Genomic DNA, 9504 nt, shown 5'->3' with positions numbered 1-9504 from the left:
CCTTCCTTCCTTCCTTCCTTCCTTCCTTCCTTCCTTCCTTCCTTCCTTCCTTCGTTCCTTCCTTCCCTCCTTCTTTCCTTCCTTCCTTGTCAGTGTTTTGTACCATCCAGGTTAACCTCAAAGTTGGCATGTCGTCTAAGATAACTTGGAACTCCTATCTTTCTGCCTCTGCCTCCTGCATGCTGGGATCACGGCTGTAATCCTCATCCAGTCTATGTGGTGCTGGGAGTTGAGTCCCAGGCTTCACCCAGACTAAGAAACATTCTACCAACTAAGCCACACCTCCGGCCCCATTCGTTGTTGTTTTTCTATTAAAAGCATCCTTGCTGATAGATGTTGAGATCAACACCCCTGTGATATGGTCCATAGTCACTTCTTGGATTCAGAATTCACTGCCTGCAAGGCTCAGGTACTGATGCCAAGAAAAGGACATTTTCCTAGAGCAACTCCTGGTGACAGCCTGTTCACAGGAAGGGGAAGAACCTGAGTAGCTGCAACCTGAGCAGATCCCTCAAAAGTTGCCATCACAGAACTATGCCAGGGTTTCGGTCTGACTGGCCAAGTTCCAGTCTTGCCTCCACCCCATGGGGAGGTCAGTATGATTGGTAAAGTGGGGCATGATACTTGTAATCATTGTATTCGGGAGGTGGAGGCAGGATGATAAGGGGTTCAGGGCCAGTCTCAGCTATATAGTGAGCTTGATACCAGCTTGGGCTACGTAAGACACCATAGCAAAGTAACTAAATGAATGAGTTGATGAATGAATGGATGAATGAGCAAGAGGAGTGTTGAAGAGTACCCCAAGGAGACCCTGGAATTAATCTATTTATTTTATGTATATGAGTACACCATTGCTCTCCAGAAGAGGGCATCAGACCCCATTACAGATGGTTGTGAGCCACCATGTGGCTGCGGGGAATTGAACTCAGGACCTCTGGGAGAGCAGCTAATGCTCTTAACCACTGAGCTATCTCTCCTACTCTGCCCAGCCAGTAAGGGATTAGGATAGCAGAACCAAAGATACTTTCTACCTTGGGGTCCTGGGCAAAGTGACAAAGATAAGCCCAAGGTCAGGCAGGTTTCCTGACTCTCATAGCTGGGTTAGTCCTTCCTATGTCCCTATATAAAGTCTAGAACCCACAAATGAGAGAAATCATGTGATACTTGCCTGAGACTGGTTTAATTCATTTAATCTGATTAGCCCCAGTTGTACCTGTTTTATTTTCAAATGACATGGTTTCATTCTTCTTTATAGATGAAAAAAGCCCCCACTGATTACAGATGGTGTTCTCCTTAGTCATCCTATGTTGGGGGACACTTAGGTAGGCTCCGTAGTGTAGCTGTTACGTGTAATGAAATGATTAGTATTGCTATGCAGTTAGCTATCCCTATGATAAGCCATCTTGGAGTCCTGTGGGTGAATGCCCATGGGTGGAATGGCCAGGCCTTATTATTGTTCACTTTTTGGGTAACTTCCATATCGATTTTCATACTGGCTGAACTGCCTTCCAATCCCTCAGCACAAGGTTTCCATTTTGTTCATTTTTTCCAGCACTTGTTGATACTCATTTTCTTAATAGCTACTGTTCTAACCAGACCAAGGTGGGATCTTACTATAGCTTCAAGTTGCATGGGGTTTTTTTTTTTTGGACATTTTTATTTAATTTCATTTGATGTGTTAGAGTAGCTTGCCTGAATGTGTGTCTGAGTACCATGTGTGTGGTGTGTACTGTGCCAGTGAAGGCCAGAAGAGGGCATTGAATCCCCTGGAACTAGAGTAACAGATGGTTATGAGCCACCATGTGCATGCAGGCAATTGAACACAGGTCCTCTGGAAGAGCAGCCAGTGCTCTTACCACTGAGCCATCTCTCCAGTCCCCTCTATGCCATCCAGTGAGAACTATCTGTCCATGTCATTTGTTGATTGGGTTGTTTGATTTCTTGGCCAGTTTTGTTGTTTGGGGCTCTTTGCACATTCTACACATGAATCCTACAGAAGAGAAGTTGAGACAGGTCGTTTAGGAGAGGGCTGGCTGTGGAGGGGAATCACTTCTGTTTCAAGAACAGATAGGAGGAAATAGAAGGAGGAGAGAGAAATAAGATCCTTCCACCACTAAATGTGCAACGTCAAAGGCGCATTGTCTAAGTCCCAGAACCAGCCACCATTGTTACAGGCAAGGAAATGTGACTTTCCAATAAACAAAACATAAGCCCACACTGCCCCAGAATATACTTTTGTAAAAATACGCTCTCACGTACCTGAAATTCAAAGTTAACTAGACTCATCAGGCATGGTGACTCAAACCTGTAATTGCAGTACTCAGAAGACTCAGACAGGAAAATGGCAAGTTCAAGGTTCATGTGTTAAGGACTGGTATGATGGCTCAGGGGGTAAAGGTGCCTGCTGCCAAGCCTGCTTACCTAGATTCAATCCCTAGGCCCTACATGGAAGAAAGAGATCCAACTCCCATAAGTTACTCTTTGACCTCCCCATGTATACTGTGGCGATGTGTGTGAGGACACATACACATTTAACTGATCAACTAATTAATTAACTAATTGATTAATTAAAATAGTGAGCTGCAAACCGTCTCACTACAGCATGACCCTGTCTCAATAAACAAAAACAGGGCCAGAGAGATGGTTCAGCAGTTAGAAGTGTGTACTGCCCTTGCAAGGACCCTAATTTGGTTCCTAGCACCCACACTGAGCTGTGAGATGTCAGGAATGACAGCTCAGGGGAATCTAGTGCCTTCTTTTGGCCACCAAGGTCACTTGTACTTACATGGGCACATCCCACTCCCTAACAAACATTTAATTTAAAATATCTTTGAAAGAAAGTTAACTGGCCTTGTGTGTTTCATCCGAAGAGGTGCCAAGGCTTGTCTATGAAGGCTGGAGTTTGGGGAGTGCCTGAGCCGACAGATGGTAGGCTTAGAGAGAAGTGGCCATTGCCCGTAGTCAGGCATCCCCTATACTCCCAGGGAAGGCTTCTGACCCACCAGCAGTGTGCTTAGATTCCCCACCTTTTAGTTGCCTACAGCATCCTGTATCCGAGACCTATGGAATAAGTGACCACTGGGCATCGATGGGAACCTGCCAACCGAGGGCCAGCTCTCACCCATTTGGGCTCCTTATCTAGTCTCTGGCTGTGGTAAGCTATTGTCTGCCCTGTGCTGTTCCTTTGGGCACACTGCTGTCACCTACACACACCTGATTAGAGGATTGGAGTGACTTACAGGGGCTTCTCTTCCCTAGGGTCGGAATTTGCATAGGGTGATGGATGCTGAGATGTCTTCTGAAGACAGTTGTACTTTGCATATTAAACAAAGCAATTTCCAGGGGAAGCTGGGGGAGCTTGGTCTCTTTCCAGGAATGTTTCCTTGGAGTCAAAGTCCCTTTCCTTTCAACACTTTCCCCCGTGGGTCCTGGGTCCCTCTCATCTACTAACCTCCCGCATTGCAGGGGCACCAGCTTGGCTGCATGGGGCGCAGGATGAAGGACAATGGCCCCTGGCCAGGACTAGGACAGAGTTATTCAGCCTTCTTCCTTACCTGATGCTGGTATCCTCTCCCCATCCCCCACCGCCCAGGAGGCCTATGATTAGAACAGGAGGGGAGTCGTAGCCCGTACCAGCTCCCAAGAGACCTGGCTGGGGATCACAAAATCTCTGCCATCTCCACCCCTAAGCTGCAAGCCCAGGGCTGGCCTCTTGATCCTTCTGGGATATCTGGAGACTCATACGCCTTCTGTCTGACTGCTAAGCTTGGACATTGCACAACTGAGATAATTTCTGCTTTAAATGAGTTTAAGCTTTCCATCCAGGGACCTTTAGGATGATGAGGAAAAAACTGTCACCATACTAGCCACGGGGTTAGACTTAGTGTTTTCTTCCAAGATGAAGAGCAAAAAAATAAGGTTGGAAGTCTTGATATTTTTATTCCCATTAATGTGGTCCATCAATGATTGGACTTCAGTGGGACATGGCTTAGGGTAGTCACATCGCCACCAACCCAGCACAACAGCGCCTCCTCCAGTGGCCCCACTGGTGTGCGTAGGCTGTGGGGCACCTAGAGAGCCTCCAGTAAATCATTTAGAATCCTTCCAAAGCACACCTGTCCTTATGGATGTGCCTGGCAGGGTGGGAGCAGACATCTGTGACTGGAGATGGCTACTGTGGCCCCATCATAACCAAGGAAGAGGCAAAGATGGGGGGATTTGTTGAGTGGCTACTGTATACTCAGTCCTTTCAGTGACTAGCCAGATTTGGGATATTGGGGTGGGGGGTTCAGAGAAGAGACTTCCTTTGCACTTGTACAAGTCTGGATGTGAACCTGACCTCTGGAACCTCAAGCCTTGCTGAAGTCTCAGACCTATCAAGTAAAGGCTGTGGTCACTGCATCTAACACATCTGGGATCTATCAAGAAACCTACTGACACTGATCATGGGCAGCTGTGCCCAGTGTGAGGCTCTATTACACAGGGGTAAGGGGAGGAGTTATGCTGGCTCCTGGGATCCTGCTAGCCTTGGACTGAAGGTCTTACATCATTCCTACAGCTACTGGTAGATCTGACCCATCATGCCTTGCTTGGGACATGGTTTGCCATTGTTCTTCCAACACTGCTGAGCAGCCTCAAAGCTGACAAAGCCAGGACTCCTACAGTGTGTGTTCTCTCTTCCTGGCTTATCCTCAGCTACCAATCAGCTAGACGGTTCAGTGGGTAGAGGCACTTGCCACCCAACAGTGAAAGCTGGATGAATGTTCTGAGTTCAATCCCCACAACCCATGTAATGCTGGAAGGAGAGTAGCGACTCCATACTGTTGACTTCTGGTTTCTATACACACACACACACACACACTTGTACACACACATGCACGCAAGCACATATACACTAAAAAATAAAATAAGGGCTGGAGAGATGGCTCAGCGGTTAAGAGAACTGACTGCTCTTCCGAAGGTCCTGAGTTCAAACCACATGGTGGCTTACAACCATCCATAATGAGATCTGATGCCTTCTTCTGGGGTGTATGAAGACAGCTACAGTGTACTTACATTAGATAGATAGATAGATAGATAGATAGATAGATAGATAGATAGATAGATAAAATAAAATAAAAATGAAGACAGGCCTTTAATCCCAGCATTCAGAAGGCAGAGGCAGGGAGATCTCTGAGTTCATGGCCAGCCTGGTTTATATAGTGAGTTTCAGGACAGCCAGGGCTCTGTAGAGAGACCCTGTCTCAAAAAATTAATTAATTAATTAATTAATTAAAGAAAATGAAAATCAGTTATAAAAAATAACTAGGGTCTGGTGAGCCTAATGGCACTCAGACCGTTCCTGAGACTCCTGTGCAGGGACATTCTTGGATCACAGCTCGGATTTTCCAGGAAGTATCTTTACTAGAAGATCCTTTTGGTCCTATTTATCCTACTGGTAAATAATGATATACAAGGTGGTCCCTGATCCAATGCAGACATGTACCTCAGAGCATACTGCTTTTCTTGCATGCACGCGCGCACACACACACACACACACCTATGATAAAGTTCAACTTCGGCACAATAGGAGATAAGCAAGTAGTACTAATGAATACAACAATCTTAACAATGCAGTATAATAAAGGTTATTTAAAGCTTGGGAGCTGCTTATTTTCGGAACTTTCCATATAGTGTTTTCAGCCTGGTAACTGGCAACTTGAACACTGCAGAAGGCGGTATTGGCGGAGAGAGCCTGCCTCCATACAGTGGAGGCTGTGTGTTGTGGAAGTTGTGACTGAGGAGGCTCGTGGCATTTCCTGGTTAGCTGGAGCGCTACTCTTTACCCTGATCGTGTCTCCCTAGGACGTCACATCAGTTCTTCTGGCCCCAACCTTCGCCAAGTCCTCCCACCTCCAGAGATACCAGCCCCCTCTTCCAGTTCATTTGCTGTTATGATTGACAAGCCCCCGAGACACACACACACACACACACACTCACACACACACATCCACACCCGTTTAGGAAGAAGCATGGTAGCTGCTGTGTGCATTCCAGTGTGCTGAGATTAGAGGACAGACTGTGATGGGGACCCTATGTTGGTGGCTCTCACGGTTCATTGAAGGCTGGCCAGACTCTGAGCTGTCCACAGATGTGGGGTCTGTGGTCTGCTTATGAGGGTTTCCAGCCTGCTCCTCTCCAGTTGCTTAGCAGCAATGATGTTTGCTGAATGGGATTTACTGAGCCCTAGATGACTAATGATTCCTCCAGGGGGAAAAAAAAAAAAAACCTCGAAACACTGGGATCGAGGATGAGACCCGGGCATTTGCCACATTTGCAATGTGAGACTCTCCCACCCCCTCCCAGGGTATGAAAAAAAACAGAAACAATAACAACAACAACAACAGAAAAAACCCTAACAGTCTCTTGCTCCCATGAAAGGAGTTAGTTTAAAGATGAAGCAGACAGAACAGGATTAAACTGAGTCAGAAAAGTTGAGTTGTTGTTGACAACAACAATTATATCATGAGAGCCAATTTAATAGACCTTTTTACTAGATTCTTAAAAGTCAAACTAGAATTATATTGACTTTGCAATTCTAGATAACACCAATCTGCTGTCCTTTACTTCTAACAAGGCATCCTGCTATAATCCTGGATTCTCCTGGTCTTGGCAGGCAAGCATCATGAGGTTGTAGTAGACTTGGACTCCTGCTTAGTTCAGGCTATCCTTACACCCCTCTCCCAAAAATGCACCTAGCATCAAGCTGCAGATATAACCCATTTCAAACAATGGAGAAAGGTGCCCCTTCCTAGCGGCCCCTCAGTGACTGCTCTTTTGTGATCAGTTCTCACTCAAACATATCCCAGAACACAATTGGAAACTAGAGGTGGAGCACCAATCCAGTCTGAACCAGTTTTGAATGCATAAAATACCCTATTTACCATGTTATACCTATGTATAGTTGGACAAGCATATGATTAAAATCAGAGGCACCATGGCATATGAGCAGTGAGCTAAGTCTTAAATAACCCAAGCCAGTCAATGAAAACAGAGACCCACTTACCCCATGTCCCTTAGCAACCATCTCTTACCCACAAAAGCAGGTTAAGTAACCAGGGCTCCGGGTTTTTTTAAGGAGCCTGCTGCAAAGCAACATGTCTGCTCGGTACCTTGCTTTTGAATGAAGTTCCTTGTGACTTTGCAAGTTAGGGGAACTTCAACGCATTAAACAAAATACCAAGAACCTGGAAGCATGCGGTGCTCAGGTGGGTGATGTCCCACCTCTCAGGCACTCACGGAGAACATCTCCCGGGAGAGCAGCCCGCAGGGCGTCCCAGACCTCCATCAGATGTCCCAAGTCACAGTCCTGACTGTTGCTGCTCACAATGCGTGCGACGGCTAGGGATATTAAACCCAGGGCCTCTTGCATGCTGGCTAAGTCTGGCTCACATTTGCAATATCCATGCAGCCTGGACCCACGAGGCCTCTCAGGCACAGGTGCTCTCTCCCTGACCTCTCCAGTTATCAACCGGAGCCCTAAGAGCGATGCTGTCCAGAGGGCAGCATCCAACAGATGACGCATGAACGACTCAGACCTTTCCTTATTTATTAGATTTCAGATACATGGGACTGGATGGGATAATCCCAGGGCATGTGGTTTACATGAGGGCCGTGGGAGGACATGTCCATACGGGGGGGGGGGGGGGGGGGGGGGGGGGGGGGGGGGGGGGGGGGGGGGGGGGGGGGGGGGGGTGAGACAGCACGAAGGACTGCCGGTTAAAAAATATATACATCTTAAGTCATTCCAGCCACAACGTCATTATCAGAAAATAAAGCAATCTCTCCACATAGTGCTTCTCTTTGGTGCTGTTCCATGGGCTTGGACTCTGGGCCCTCCTGTCTCCTTGTCACACGTCCATCATCCTTGCGTGCCACCTGTTTCTCATGGGTAGTCAAGTCTGGAGGGAAGGACCAGGCACAGAATAGTATAGGCTCTGACCCTGCTAGGCCCAAATGAAAGCCTCGTATTTCTCAAGCTCTGTCCATGGGAAGTCATCTGTTCATGGATGCAAAACCTGGTAGGCACACCAGAACCATCCAGAATCTTCAGAAAGGTTAGGGAACAAGAGAAAGAGATCCCAGCCAGCACCTCCTTCTACAAGGTACAAGGTTGGCTATGTTTTTATTTCTGGGTTAAAATAATCGTTATCTGAATACACACTAGCAGAGAGAGGCCTCCTCTCCATGGGTTCCAGAAATGGATATTGAAGGTAGCCTGGGTTTTTGCTCTGACTGGGGGAGGTGGGAGGGGGAGAGGGTCTCTCTCGCTTTTTCCTGTTTTGAGCACCCTGGCATCACAGATGTCTCTCATCTGGCCAGTCTTTGAACAAGTGGGCTCTACCCTCTGTCTCCAGGTGCCCAGGGCACCCAGCTTCCCTACAGGGCACCCAATTGTCACTGGTCCATTCTCTTCGGCAGGTGAGCAGCGACCTCTGGTGAGAAGTATCCCGTATGGGGTGCTTGCATCACTAGACCAAGGAGCTGAGCGGAGGTGCCATTTAACTGTTGCTGCTTCAAAGCAGTGTGTCCGGATGCTCAGGCAGCGGTGGGTGTTTGTCCAACCCTTGCTGGTGTGTTCATAGGCCCAGAAGACATTCTGAGAACTAGGTGGAATTTTAGGTGACACCCCCTCTCCACAGTGTGGCTGGGGGGAGTTTTCAGAAGCCAGGATAGCTAAACCCAGCCCCTAAGAGTTAACCCAGTTTAACACAAAAGTGGTATCTACCTTGGATCAGGGGCAAGGAGAGCCCACGCAGAGGCATGAACCTCTTTGTGAGCAAAAGGGCAGGGAAAGGTTCTCAAGGGAAGTTTAGCATTAACTCTGTGAAGTGACCAGCCTCCTAGAGGTGTCACCCGGGAGGCAGAGCCAGCAGCAGTGGCAGGTGCTAGAACGCCTGAAAGAGGGGACCCTTGCACTCCAGGAAGGGATCAGAGCAGGTAAAGCCGGAGGACTTGTCAGAAAAGTGGCATGTCCATTTTTCAGAATGAACCGCTTCATCTTTAGGACATCCTGTCAACCCAAACCCAAGAACACACACAGCATGAGCCTGGGACTGCCTTTTGGGTGGGTGAAAGGTGCATTCATGTGCCTAGGGCTGAGGGGTTTATTAGGATACGACAACCAGACTGCAGGGTCTTGCTGGGAATTGACCCAGGAGGGCTGCATCAAACATCCCTGGTACAAATGCCAGGAGGCTGCCCTCCTATGGCACAAAGCCAAGCCTTGACTTTTTATAAGGTAAGGGAGGGGCCAAGAGGGACCTTTAGAGCTCCTTCCTTTCCGAGGTGCAATGAGACTTCCCCTCTACCGCTGGGTCTCTCTGCTATCCTACACCCCAGCCTAAGCTACTGACCTTGAGAGTTCCTCAAGTGCCCTCTGATGGGGCCAGGTCCTGAATTCTCCATAGGTTTCTAGACTGGCCATGCCCAAGAGAAGGAGAAACAGCAGGCAAAAAGAGCAGT

This window comes from Mus caroli, chromosome 12 (assembly GCF_900094665.2).
Source record: "Mus caroli chromosome 12, CAROLI_EIJ_v1.1, whole genome shotgun sequence".
NCBI classification, from domain to species: Eukaryota; Metazoa; Chordata; class Mammalia; order Rodentia; family Muridae; genus Mus; species Mus caroli.
The sequence above is the reverse complement of the archived record's forward strand: the minus strand, read 5'-3'. Positions refer to the sequence as shown.